The sequence below is a fragment of the Leopardus geoffroyi genome, chromosome B4 (assembly GCF_018350155.1).
Source record: "Leopardus geoffroyi isolate Oge1 chromosome B4, O.geoffroyi_Oge1_pat1.0, whole genome shotgun sequence".
NCBI classification, from domain to species: domain Eukaryota; kingdom Metazoa; phylum Chordata; class Mammalia; order Carnivora; family Felidae; genus Leopardus; species Leopardus geoffroyi.
The window spans coordinates 126,259,119-126,274,059 of record NC_059341.1 but is presented as its reverse complement, the minus strand read 5'-3'; the positions used below and the strand labels follow the sequence as shown (position 1 = coordinate 126,274,059).

General features: G+C 43.2%; 1 long non-coding RNA gene across 1 annotated transcript; it reads left to right on the top strand.

Moving 5' to 3' along the window:
• Window positions 1-9,546: 9,546 nt before the first annotated feature.
• Window positions 9,547-13,492, top strand: LOC123590804. Its single transcript, XR_006708984.1, has 2 exons — window positions 9,547-9,634; window positions 12,924-13,492. It is a non-coding gene; the product is annotated as an uncharacterized LOC123590804 (long non-coding RNA).
• The last annotated feature ends 1,449 nt before the right edge of the window (window positions 13,493-14,941 follow it).

The window sequence follows — 14,941 nt, the reverse complement described above, 5'->3', positions numbered from 1 at the left end:
GGAGGTGGGGAGTGTGAAGGAGGGTGCAGAAGTCACACGATTCCATCAGGGCCCCAGAATCCCTGTGACATTTTCCTCCACCAGCTCTGGTAAAGCTTTCATCCTTGGGGTTGAGAGACAGCTTCCCTGCCTAGGGTTCTTTGGCCACATCCTAGGAAGAAGACACATGTAACTTGTATCAGAAAAACAACAACTTTTCTGGCGGTCCCCGACAGACTTCTGTTCATATGTCGTTGGCCAGAATTGTATCCCATAGTCACCACTGGCTGCCGTCCCAAACGAAGCTGGGGTTCTATTAGTCAAGAAAAGGGGAGCACAGTTGGTGGGAGGCAAGTAGTTGCAACCCCAGCTGAGATGCTATTGAATGATAAAAGTGCCCTTAAAGCAAGCGAGCAAGCCTAGGCAACTTGCCAAGCACAGTTGGTGCTATTACTTAGGTTACTGGATTTAATCTCCCTAGATTCTCACAACAACCAGGTGGAGGAGATATGTACACTCTCCCTTCTGTGCATTTCCCACCCCGCTGACAGTGAGGACTCTAGGAAGGCCGGACCTTTGGTCCAGAGCAGGTGGGTGGGGCTGGCCCTGGCCCTTTCCTCCCTTTCTCCTTCTCTGCAGTGGTGTGGCTGGAGAAAGTACAGGTAAGATCACGGGCTTTGGAGGTTGGCTGCCCAACTTCCAATCCTGGCTCTGTACTCTTTGTATGATCTTGGCATGTTTCTAACAGACAATAGGAGTGGGGATTTAAATAAATTACTACATGAACAGATCCTGACATAAGAGAGCGCACTATTAATATTAGTAATTATCTTGTCGGGGAGCATGGATTATATCCTACAGACAATGTTGTAAGCAGGGGTTGGCAAACTATGGCCAGAGGGCCAACAACTTGTTTTTGTAAGTAAAGATTTATTGGAACGCATTTGTGCCCATCCGTTTACATGTTGTCTAAGGCTGTTTTCACGCCATAATGGCAGAACCGAGTAGTTGCAAATGAGACCTTAGGCCCTGCATATTTAGTTTCTGGCTCTTTACAAAAGAAGCTTGCTAAGCCCTATTATAGTGAAACATGCAGTGCCACTTTAACTTTGGGACTCAAAAAGACCAAGAGTCAAAATTCCTTTTTTTCTGCTTACTATCTGTATACAGTTGAGCAAGTAACAGCTTTTTAGAAGAACTTTTTTAGTTTCTTCAACTACAAAATCAGGAATGGAAATGTCTTCTTTCAAAGGATACCTTAAGATTTGGTGCAACAGAGAGGAGTACCTGGTTTTCAGTTGGTGCTTAATAAATAGAACCTTATTTTCATTTTTGTGGAAGGATTTCAAGCAGAGATTGGTGTAATCAGATGTGCATTTAGACAAAAAGCTTTGGAGGCTGTATGAGTTTGCTAGGATAGGTATAGTAAAACCCTGGATTGCAAATAACTTGTTCTGCGAGTGTTCCGCAAGACAAGCAAACATTTCTAATAAATTTTGTCTTGGTAAACGAGCGACGTCTTGCAATACGAGTAGTATGTGATGTCGAACATCACATGATCACAGCTGCGTCAATGGGTCTTCTCTCTCTCTCTCTCTCTCTCTCTCTCACTGCGGGACTGTGGGTGATTGTCAACGCAATGTCATATTTCTGTGAAATCCTCAAAAGGAGGCAAAAGCAAGTGTCATTGGATAGGTTCCTTGTTAAAGTTGCACGAAAAGAAAAAGATTTCACTGAGCCAATAGACAGCAGTGATTCCATTAGTGATAGTGAAAGTGATCCTACAAAATAACCCTCCTCTTTCTTGTCTCCCTCATGCCAGCCATGAAGATATTCAAAGGCAAGTGCAGGTTAATTTATCTTTCTTTAGATTTTGTATTTTCTTTATTATTTTGTGTTATATTACAACAGTGTAAGCATTTTTATATATTTTATATTTTTGGGTTGTGGAATGAGTCATCTGAGCTTCTATGATTTCTTATGGGGGAAATTAAGTTTGATACACAAGTGCTTTGGATTGCAAGCATGTTTCTGGAACAAATTATGCTCGCAAACCAAGGTCTTACTGTACCACAACCTGGGTGCCTTAAACAAAAGAAAGCTATCTCACAATTCCGGAGGCTGGGATCCAGGTGTCTGCAGGGTTGGTCGCTTCTGAGGACTATGGGGGGAGAATCTGTTCTATGCCTCTCCCCTAGATGTAGGTAGTTTGCTGGCAATCTTTGGTGTTCCCTGACTTGTAGACACATCACGCCTCTCTTTGTCACCTTCTTCGTGTGGCATTCTCCCTGTGTGCATGTCTGACTCTGTCCAGTTTGCTTCTTTTCATAAGGATGCCGTCATAGTGGATTAGGACCCATCTCGGGGACCTCATCTTAAACTTTATCATCTGCAAAGACCCTATTTCTAAATAAGGTCATGTTCACAAGTAATGGGGGTTAGGACTCCAAGACCTTTTGGGGGGACACAATTCAACCCATTACAGAGGGGCTGTTTTGGTATGGGCAAAAGTGATGGCAGGACAACCATAAGAAGGCTCTTTAGATGACCAAGTAAGTCAGAGGTGGTCAGATGAGAAGGTGACAAGGATTGGAAAAGCATCAGGAATTAGGGGCAAGATAGAACTTGGTGAGTATGGAGGGGAAGAGGAGTTGACAATGACATTGAGACTTCTTACTTGACCAGTGGTTGAATAGATGAAGTGTTTATTAAAATTGGGAGGAGACACTTGTTTGGAAAATATAATGCGTCCCTTAAACAGGAGTGTGGTTATATGCAGACAAGAGAAGGAAATCCAATGAAAAGGGCTGTGGGCAAAAGAACAGAACATTTACTGAACATGTAGTATGGCATCTATGATTCTGGGATAACAAATAGTAACTTAACAAGGGAAGGCGTGATTAATAACTCTTAATGGCAATGTGAAATCACCCGGAACTGGAGTGGACAGGCTTGGGGGAGGAATGGATGTCAGGAGACTGGTTGGATGTCTTCTGACATCACGTCCCTGAACTTCTGTTTAATAACCATATTTAGGCATTAGTCCTACTTCCTTCCAACAGCTATCATTCTACACTTGTCAGGAACTGCCCTCAATCCTGCCCAAATGCTTCCTGTTCTGCCAGGTGATCACACCTGCTGGAATCAGGCCAGCCCCACGTGTTGATTGGTTCCTGCCCAGGCAGAAAATGCATCAGAAGCTTCCTGGTTAGGGAACACTTTTTTTTTTCTTAAAAAAAAAAAAAAAAAAAAAAAAAGCCCAATCTCTCATTTCTCAGCATCCCTGTCTGTATAATTGGGATAAAAATCACCACACAGAGTAATAGGCAGGATTAAATGAGACGATGCGGGCAAAACCCAAGCACAGAGCTGGGCACGCTGTAAGTGTTGAATGCACATTTGCTTTCTTTGTTGTTATTTCTGGTGCTTCCAGTCTGTTCTTGTTGCTCTGGGTACTGTTTTCACACTGCTACCAGAAAGATCTTCCTTAAAACTCAGTCTAAAGGATTGTTTTTTTTCTAAAGGATTGTGTTTGTTTTCCAGTACCTAAGGAATAAGATCCAATGAACTCAGGGTGGTCATCCCCCTCCTTCTCTCACCTCATCACCCACTGCTGGGCATCTTCTGAGACCCTCTGCTCCATCCCCATAAGACATTTGACTCTCCCATGATTACATCAAGCTTTGTCACCTCCCCGTGTCCTTTCCTACTCTCCTCTGTTTCCCTTCCCTGGTCACTCCTAGACATCCTTAGAGACTCAGACCAACTATGGCCCCTTAACCCTCAAGGTCACCTTCATCCACTCCTAGGCAATGTGATATTCTCCACTTCAAAACTCTTTGTCCTCATTATTGAAATAGCCCTAACCACATGGTTTGTAATGACCTGGTTGCCTTTCTGAAACTGGCAACATGCCTGCAAGATGGATGTTATTTTCGCTTGGTAAGCCCTCGAGATTTTTTGCGATCAATGCAGGTGTATACAGATGCTTTCTGTTGAGAGCACTTCTGTTCAAACTTTCATCTGGGAGCTCATAAAATTTAGCTATATTGGCAACTAAAACAGACACACAATCTGCCTTCATGGGACCCACAATCTCATTTCTTGTCCATCTCTCAGATGATTCAAAACAAAAAGGATTTTCCATTTTTGCTTCTGGGAGTCTGTATTATCAAAATGATAGTTTCCCTTTTCGCTTTCCAAACATGAAACTGCCTTATAATATTGAATTTATTTTTCCAAACTACAGATGCCACCCTAGAGCTGTACGCTTTCCTTCTTCACTCACGTGCTCTTGTTTAATTTCAGTTTTTACAAACCTAAGTCAAATGTAGGTCTATAATTAAAAACAAAACAAAACAAAACAAACTGATACCCTGTCTCACTCCTCCACCTGAAACCCCTTCCTTACACTTCCCCCACCCCTGATCATTTCATATTGTTTTTCTAAATTTATGTTTATGCTGCTATCCTTGACTTTTTCGGATGTCATTTTTGGATATCATCTTGACTTTATGGCAAGGAGGTGAAGATTCAGCATTCCTACAGCATCATATGCTTTCATTTGCCCTTACTCCTTCCTCTCAATACAGTTACAGGATAATGCATGCTAACTAAATAAATAATCAGTGTTTAGATGTTTGGCAGCCATGAAACTCAGCTCCCAACCCACCTTTGGATACTCTGCTGTGCGATGCTGGCCCTGGGACTTTGCAAAGCACATTGTCTCCCTTTCCAGCTGGTAAGGGAAGGACAGCACCAGCCAGCCCACCCTCTTGGCCCAGCTCTGTGGAGGGCTTCTTCTGATCTTCTTGCTTCTGTAAGACCAACCATTTTTGCACTCATGATTTGAGAGGCCACCTTTATCACACACTAGATTGCCAAATGTACTTGGGTCTATTTCTGGGTTTCCAACTGTATTCCATTTGTTGATTCATGTGTCGGTCCTGTGTTGTTTTCATTATCCTGGCTTTAAAGTGTGTTTCAACATTTGGTAGGGCTAGTTCCCCCTGACGTTTTCCTTTTCTAGTGTTTCCTGGCTCTTCTTCCATGCTTGTTTTTCCATGGGAACTTTTCTAGTCCTACAGGTGTGGGTGATTCTGATAAGGTCAGCAACGAAGAATGACAACTTTCTGAGCGAGTTCACTGCACTATTCCAACCAGAGGCACACAATAGAAGCCTCTCTTTATCATGAAAGCTACTCATCAGTGGATTTACATGACTGGTGGTCTAGCTGTCCTATCCCACTGTGCGGGGGGTCTGTGGGAAACAACTCACAAAGGCAATGCTAGCTTGGGGAAAATATGACTTTTAACTGTAAATTACAGCACTTTGGCAAGGAAAGGTGCCGATAACTTTAAATGGCTATTGCAATCTCAAAACAAATGGGGTAAGCCTTTAGCCAAAAAGTCACATTCAGGTTCAGCGAGCAAGTTACTTAGTAGCAGAACTTACTGCCTCCTTCTCCCCCAGAAAAAGTCACACAATTGGTGAACACCTAATAATGCTAGTCAGATTCAAACGAGCAAAATGGTAAGGTAAGGTGTAGGAGGAGAAAAGGAAAAGGCTCTACTTTAAACCCATTTAATTAGTCAGTGCACCTATAGCCTGTCATGTGATGATTAAGAGGTTAGTGTAATAAACTGAAAAACAATAGCTTCTCTATCCAAGCTCATGAGTCAACAGATTTCACCCGTAAATGTCATGACGCAGCATTTGCAAGATTTGTAAATGATGATGAAATTCAAGGAAATTTTTTTTGCTACCAGAAAAAATTATCTGAAACAAGCAAAACCCATCTGTATTTCATATTTTGTCTTTGTATCTAGAAACAGAAAGTCTGTCTTGGAGGGATGGTGTCGGTGGTTGTACCGATGGTGGCCCATCATTGGTTGTCTTCGTGGCAGGTTTCAACACACACAGATTTGGTGGCTTGGCAGAGAGAGAGTTCACAACACGTGTTTGAGCTGGAAAGGGAGAGTCAGGGGGACTCTCAAGAAAGCGGTCGGCCAGATTCGTTGGGAACTTTGGAGGTGACGAATGGTCAGAAATGAGACTACCTAGAAGATAGCTGTCATTACATGGGCCATGGGAAGAAGTCTCAGGAAGGCCCGAGGAGGGCTGTTTTGACTTCAAGTGGCAAGATTCTTAGGAAGAATCCTTTGCAAAAGGAAATCTGGACACATTTCCAGCGCTGCTTGGGCTTGTGTGAGAGGAAAGATATCAGCACCCCTCAAATCTTGAGGGGTTTCACCTCAAGACCTGCAGGACCAAACTGAACAGTATTTCCTCTCTTTCAATGCATGTGTATGAGAGGGCGAGAGACCCTTTTTTTCTGATCTTCTGCTCAGCCCAAGCACTTGGCTTTGAGAAAAGAGGAAGAACTCTGTGAGGGGCAGATCGTACACTCAAGATGAGGTTTCCTGATCTGCCCCTCCCGAGTTCTGGCTTCTGGGACGAGAAGTGTCTGGCCTTGCGTGGGAAAGCAAGGGCCCCTTTGCTGCAATTTTCAGCTGCCTACAAGTGTGACTGAGTTTTTCCTCGTTTAACATTCATCAAAAGCAGGGACAGAAATGGTCTCACTTCAGCTGGGAATAAAATCTGTGTGCTTATCACAAGTTTGACCAAGAACTGAGTATTTTTGCACTAAGAACAATAACACACAGATCACATTTCAAAGGTGAATTTTATTTTTAATTTCCAACATAAAATTTATTATGCACACAGAGGCCTGAAAGAAATCAAGAAACAAACATGTGTATAATTATTTTGGAACAGCTAGGTCTATAGTTAAGTCTGTTTTGTGTTGGTAAAAAAAAAAAAAATGTGTTTTCAAATTCTTGTATACTTTGTCTTAGGCTGTATTTTTATTCATATTACTTTGGTTCATAATTTCCATACCTTTCCTACTCAACAGTATCAATATATTTTCATGTTTTAAATGGTACTTATCCAACTAATTTACAACCCTTATTTAGATTAAATATGTAGGGGCACCTGAGTGGCTTGGTCGGTTAAGCATCCGACTTCAGCTCAGGTCATGATCTCCCAGTTTGTGAGTTCGAGCTCCACGTCGGGCTCTGTTCTGACAGCTCAGAGCCTGGAGCCTGCTTCAGATTCTGTGTCTTCCTCTCTCTCTTCCCCTCCCCTGCTCATGTTCTGTCTCTCAAAAATAAATAAACATTAAAAAAACTGTAGGTGAAATATGTCAACCTACGTATAGAAAAACTAAATTCCATTTTGCCTTAAGCCGATTATTTAACAAAAATATATTGTGTTCTCCTTACCAGTTTTAAAAATTTATAAAAAGAAAAGAAAGATGGGGCGCCTGGGTGGCTCAGTCGGTTAAGCGGCCGACCGGCTCAGGTCATGATCTCGCGGTCCGTGAGTTCGGCCCCGCGTCGGGCTCTGTGCTGACAGCTCAGAGCCTGGAGCCTGTTTCAGATTCTGTGTCTCCATCTCTCTGCCCCTTCCCCGCTCACATTCTGTCTCTCTCTCTCTCTCAAAAATAAATAAGCATTAAAAAAAAGAAAAGAAAGATTAATTTTATGAAATGTAAGTTAAGTATAATTACCTTTTTTTCCCCAATAAAGTTTGGTTTAAAAAGTAATTTTTGGTTTTCAATAAGGGAGAAAAATCCACTCTTGCACATGCCATACGCCAGATCCATCAACATCTTATATAGTAGAAATTTATTGTAAGATTTTTAGTCTTACTTGCAATACATTTAAAAAGTTAAGTAGGGGGAGGGAAGGAGAAAACAAAGAGGGAGGCAAACCATAAGAGGCTCTTAAGTACAGAAAACAAACTGAGGGCTGCTGGGGGGTTGGGAAGGGTAGGTGGGAGGATGGGCTAAATGGGTGATGGGCATTAAGGAGGGCACCTATTGGGATGGGCACTGGGTGTTTTATGTAAGGGATGAATCACTGGGTTCTACTCCTGAAACTACTACTACACTGTATGTTAACGAACTTGAATTTAAATAAATATGTGTTAAATAGAAGGTTTTTTTAATGTTTATTTTTGAGAGACAGAGACAGAGACAGAGCACGAGCAGGGGAGGGACAGAGAGAGGGGGAGACACAGAATCCGAAGCAGGCTCCAGGCTCCGAGCTGTCAGCACAGAGCCCCGCAGCGGGCTCGAACTCACAAACTGGGTGATCGTGACCTGAGCGGAAGTCCAGCGCTTAACCAGTCGACTGAACCACCCAGGTGTCCCATAAAGTTTAAAAAGGGGGAAAAAGAACTAAAGTTTCTTCTACCCCCACTCCCAACCTGCATCAGAATCGATACTCTTTATGGAGAGTGAGAAACCACGGAAAAGATCAGGCTAATCAGTAGACAAAAACAGAGCCACAGAAACAATTGCTTAAAAGACCACTGGCAAATTATTATTGGATTATGATACCTGCAAGTCACTGACTATGCTAATATGTCACAAGTTGTACATATAATTTTTAAGGGACCTTGGAAATTATTTCAAGGGTTAGAGAAAGGGGAGTCTGGAGACTGGTTGGTTCGGTCTCACCGGAGACCCACTCTTGGTCTCCTGCTCAGAGTATCTGAGCGAGTGAGGCAGGGCCCCAGGGTCTCAGGCTCCTGTTATGTGGGTGTTCAACCAGCCCTGTCTCCAACCTAGGTCTATTTCTCACCTCCTGCTCGATTTGCTTTTCCACTTCCTGAGACATCCCAGGGCTGTCATGAATTAGCCTGCCTCCCACTGGCTGCTGCTTCTGCCTCTGCTTGGCCATCCACAGTTCAGTGTGGGCAGGCAGCCCCCCAGTAGGGAAGCACTGAACCCAGTCAGGCACCATCGCTCGGCTCCCTCCCCCTCCTTTGGGCCAGTGCCAGCCTTCAGCTCTCTCCCAGAGCTGTTCGGAGCTCTTCGTCTTTTCCCTTTTCTCTCGTGGCCTTCTCCCAGCTTCCTCTGGCCATGCCAACCCCATGTCCCCACCCCTACTCCCCAACCTAGCCAGTGCCCTGCCATTTCTTTCCTTTTTTTTTTTTTTAATTTTAATGTTTATTTATTTTTGAGACAGAGAGAGAGAGAGAGAGAGAGAGAGAGAGAAACAGAATGCCAGCAGGGGAAGGGCAGAAAGAGAGGGAGACACAGAATTCAAAGCAGGCTCCAGGTTCTGAGCTGTCAGCACAGAGCTCTATGTGGGGCTTGAACTCACGAACTGTGACATCATGACCTGAGCTGAAGTCAGATGCTTCACCACCTGAGTCACCCAGGCGCCCCTCTGTCATTGATATCTTATCTTATTTGAGGATGATGCGGGTCCCTTCCATCATCTCGGAGTCCTTATTTGCCACTTGTCCTTTGATAAGCCCTGGGTAAGTCATATTAATAGATAGCGACTCACAGCCCAACACAGAGATACAGCCACTAGAAACCACTTAAGAGGGAAGATAGCCATGCCCTGATTCCGGGTGGTACAGATCATCTAATCAGCATGGCTGCCTCGCGGTGGTGATGCTTGTGGGTCTACTATTTGCCAGTCCCCTTGTTCAGAAGATTTATTTAAGCCTCTCCGACCTCTACAAAGTGGATGTTCTCTATTTTGCAGATGAGGAAACGGAAACTCAGAGGTGTGAGTTGACTTGCCTCGGGCCCCAGTTGGCAGAGACAAGACTGGAAGGGAAGTCTGACGCGTAAGTCCCTGTTTTTCGCACTGCCTGTTGCCTTGACTTTAGCTATTTTCTGAGCAGTTTTGAGCAAGAGGAGACTTTTTTTTTTTTTTTTTTTTTTGCCCAACTGTCCATTATAGTTCTGTTTAGTTTCTTAACTACTATTTCTGTTTAGTTTTTGAATATCATCGGCAATTTCTGTTTCCAAGTGTATTCAGTTGAATCATCCTTTTATGGATGCAGCACACTGGCTCACGGATGGATTGGCTGTGGTCTTGCTCATCTCTGCCAAACCCTTCCCTGGTGCCCACTAAGCAAGAGCTGCCTGTGTTTGTACCATGCACGGACCTCATTAGTAGCTTTTATCAATCAGTACATCAGGTGCCTTCCTGTTTCTGTTCTTGAGACTTCCAAATGTGCCCACAGCGCAGTTGCTGTGATGCATGGTGGTGTCACCCACTGAGGTGGGTCCCAGCTCGGTCCCAGCTCGTGTGCCGTCTCGGCTCTTGTGCCCAAGTTGAGTGGCACACATTAGCGTTCTTCACAGGAGCCCGGGCATTCTGTTTGTTACTCTCTGGACCACGTAATTCCAGAGTAAGTCTCAGATCATGTGTTCTGGTTGCAAAGAGGAGAGATGTAACATTAATTGGGTGGAATTCTCAAGCCAAACATGGTACGAGCCATTTGATATACATTATCTCATTTAATCCTACGACCCTTCAAGAGAGACTGAGGACGCAGCATTGAAGTCATCTGTTGGTTCATCGGTGAATAACATCAAAAGGGCAGTACGATCCGGCCTGTGTCAGGTTGCCAAACGTTGTGAGTACAGAAGCAAATAAGAAAGAAACCATTTCTGCCCTCATGGAACTTGTTGTTCCAGGAAATCATAAACATTGAAACAAATAATTCCAAGTACTATGGGTGTTATGATGCTAACAGCATGGTTAGGGTGAGCGATGCAATGACTACTGCCTCCATTACCATGCTCAAAACTGCTCAGGCACTCTGCTAATCCCATTACTGGCATTGCTTAGATATTCCCTATAAGCTCTTTACGAGGTCTGAAATCACAAAACCCTATTTTCTCTCGAGGTGACAGAGGCTTAGGGAGTTAGCTTACTTGCCCAAGTTCCCATTAGCAGAGTTGTTCTGAAGGTTAAAGAAGAAATTTTGTCTAAGTCTGGCAGGCGATGCAAGCGAGGGCCCGGATTGCCTGGGTTCAAATTCAAGCTGTGCTATTTATTAGTTGTCACTAAGTCTCGCTGTGTCTCAGCTTCCCTCACCTGTGAAATGGGGATACTAGTAGTGCCTACTCATGGTTATTATTATTCCCATGTTGCTGTTGAGGGACCTGAAGCAGAGGTATCAAGTCATGGGCTCAAGGTCAATGGAAAAGCCAGGACTCGACTCAAGTCTACCCTGTTGCAAAGTTAATGCTTTTACTATCTTTTCTCCCAAGACCTCTGAGATAAGTCAGATATTTTCTAGGTGACCCAGAACATTAAATTGGTTCTTGGACCCCCTGATAATGGTGTCAAACAGGGTAAAAGGCCAAAGCACTTCTTGAGAGATGCCATTGGCCTCCATCATTCGATATCTGGCTCTAGACACTTTACAGATGATATTCTAGGAGCACCATTTATGGGAATGGTTCATTCAAGGGGAATGTGATTAAATATAAGCCCTGGTGTGTACATGTGAATTGACAAGGAAAAAAGAAATGGACGGGTCTTTGGTGCAGAGACCTCTGGCATCGTGTGTGACTATGTGTGTTTAGTTGGGGTGAGGTGACTTCATTTGCATAGGGAACTTCTCTTTGGGATAAAAGAGACCCCCTTTCTTCCAGAGGCAAAAGAAAAATGAAGCTGTCGATATGAGTGGCCCCACTGAGAAATGCCAACCCTCCGTTAAAGGTGTCTGTCTTGTGTGATAGGTGTTCACAGGTCGAATTGCCAAGACCATTTGTTCTCTGCGACATCTGTAGACAGTGAGCCTGATGTTTCTTCTGGGACACGTACACACACACGCGCACAGACACACACATTTTGGCTGGTTCAGGCTCCTTGGCTGCCAGGATACACCCTGCCTTTGTTTCAGCAACAGCTGATAACCCCATTAACATCTTGCTTACAGATGCTGGCAGCCTCCCAAACCAGTCCTCACCTCAGGGCAGACTGCTCCAGAACATTCCTCCCCTTTCCTCCCCCCACCACAAACCTATTAGGACCAAACATGTTTTTCCTTTTACCTTAGACATGCATCTTCTTGTCTGGACTCTTGTTTTTCTCCTATGCTGATTTATGAGGGGGATTTAAGGAAAACTCTGATCCTCAGCTGGTCCTAGGGCTAGAACTTGTTTCTAAGAGGCAATCTCGTGGTTCGAATTCCAGTCCGACCCCCGGCCCTGCCCATCATGGATGCCCGTGCACACACAGACAAAAGTAAACCCATTGAACATGCATCTTTTAATCAGTCACCAAGTTTGGGGTTTTCGTCCTCCTGAGTATCTCTCAGAACTGCCCATTTCAACCTCCACACCCCAGTCCAGAGTACCACAGAATTTTGCCTGGACTTTTTCAATAACCTCCTAGACCTTTCCATCAGTCTCCCTGCCTTCTCTCTTTCCCCACTCAAATCCACTCCCTGCTGTGTTCCTTCTAAAATGCAAATAGGATCTTGTAAGTCCCTTGCTTTAAGCCTTTAAATGCTGCCCAGATATCTCCAGGACTGAGGATAGGGTTTGGCTTATGGTGGATGCCCAGTAAAAAATTCTGGAATAAATAGAGTTGAGTCTTCAGTTGAATCCAATGGAATACCCATTCTGAGAACTAAAAAAATTACCTTGTCTCGAGAGCTTTATCCCGTTTTAGTTCTCACCTTTAAACTCACCTGAAGTCCTTTCTTTCATTTGGGGGGACACTTCTTATAATTCTGCAGTCTGTGACTTTGTGGGTCTTATGGAAAAGAATAATCTCATATTCCAACAAAAAACAGAATGTTAGAACTGGAAGGGACCTTTGAAACCATGCTTCTAGCTTCAACAGGATGTATAACATGTTTGGGTTCCTGATAATTTGACTAAAGGGCACATGATTAAAAGGTGCAAACAGCTGCATTGGTGTCCACCAATATGGCAGCCAACTCTCAACAAGGGACACTGCTGTCCACCCACAAATGAGGACAACAATCATGAAAAGACAAAGAGCCGTTTTTATTTTAAATTCTTCAGATGACTTTATTATTATTAACTAAAGCTTGTGCTTTGTTAAGATTCCCTTAGTTTTTACCTAATGTCTTCTTCCTGTTCCAGGATCCCATCCAGGACGCCAAGGACTTGGGGCTATCTATAGTCGTAGGCACACTATGTTGCTGGTGCTTTTTAAATGGGAAATGTCGGGAGAGGTATGCCTTGTGAATGTTCAATAACAAGTGAGTTAAGTTGGGTGACTAAGCCTATTGCAGAGTCTGAACATGAGATGAAACCTGTATGTGGGTAACAGTGGGACTGAAGAGGAAGCAACTGGCACTTTCAAGTGTTGAGTCAAGATGTCCTATGAGCAAGATTTGGAGCACAGTGAAAGAGACATCTTCCAAAGGAACAGAGTAGAGATTGTTCCTGAAGGGTTTGAACAGCATAAGCCTGAGGCAGAAAACATATGCTATTGAAAAATGGATGTCTTTCTTTTGGAACTAATGCTGGTGTTGGATTTATTCCCTCTTATGATTTACCTACCACCTGAAGGGAAATTACCTTTTATGATGGTCGGAGGGGCACCTAGCTGTCTCAGCCTGCAGAGCATGTGACTCTAAATCTCAGGGTCGTGAGTTCAAGCCTCACATTGGGCATGGAGCCTACTTAAAAAAAAAAAAAAAAAGAAAGAAATCCTATGGTGGTTGGAGTCTTTCTGTTGATCCAGTGGTGGAATCATATAGCCAGTCAGATAGAGGGAACAAAGCTTACAGTGCACTGCTGGATTTCATTGTGCCCAGCTTTGAATCACTGAAGCACGTAACTCTAACAATAACTTAATACGTTTGATGCATTTGTTTATTGCTCTTTATCTTCTGGAATGCTAAATAAATCATAGGGACTCATTTTCAGTGTTGAATGTAACTTAAGTTTTTTACCTTGTGGTCTTGGCCTGGCTGTTTAAATTGGACCAATTTCATTATTGACTTTCTTCCCTTCACTATACATTGTTCCATTAATTTCCCTACAGTCGTTTTCCTTGATGTCCTGCCTTTCTAAGCTTTGTTGGGGTGGGGAAGGGTAAATGAGTTGCTGAAATATCAAATGCCGACTGCTCCTGAGCGGTTTGGGTTTGTGGTTTAACCAGTCTGTTAGCAACTTGATTCTTTCATTACTAGATCAATATTTTCTTCATTTTTTTTTTTTCCCTCCTAGGATGTAGGTATTGGAATTGTGCTTTGGATCTAGACTATGTCCAATGTCTATATGAAGTTGTACTAAGGAACCATGTATACATTTGTATATGCATTCACTTCATAAATATTTTGAACAATGAACTATGTAGCATTGTTATTCTGCAACATACCAATCCCATGAAGTGTTCTTAAAAAAAAAAAAAAAGTACTCCCTGATCAAATACATTTGAGACACCTGTCTTAGAGGATCACAAACACGCCTGAACCTATTTTAAGAGTTGAGCAGTCTCACAGTAATTAATTTCTTGTTGCTCTCTGTCTATATTGCCCTTAGAAACACTGTTATGTTAGCTATTTCTATGTATCCTTGAATGTCAGGCCTCCCTGGTTACCATTCTAACCTTGCTGATCATTCTTCTAGTTCTGTTTACCTGGTTTCTGAAGTTAACCACTGTCTCCTGACCTCTTCCACTCCAATTGCTGCTAGGAAACTCATACCATTAACTCAGCCTATAGAGGACAGTCATTGCTGAGATTCTGAATGATGCTGGTGCCCTGTTGACCAACCTTTTCCTAATCACCTTGGTAAATGGAATGTTCTCTGGGCCCCCCCTAAGGAACATGGACCACTAATAAATTCTCTTCAGTAGACCCTTTCTTAAATGCCCACTTTCATGGGCTTTTTGGTCTCTTCCTCCACAATCTGTCCAGTAGATCTGGTATCTTTATTTACTATTGACAGTTATTTCTTCCAAGTTTCCAATATCCATTTTGGCAGTCCATATCAGACTGGTGCCCAGGTCAGTGTTTTAACAACAAACAGTGTATTCCAACATTTGTTGGGGATCTGTGTTACAGAGAGTACTCTAATACTGCAAAACCCTCCCTTATCCAATGTTATTTATTGTTCTACCAAATCTAATACTTTCATGATCCATCTCT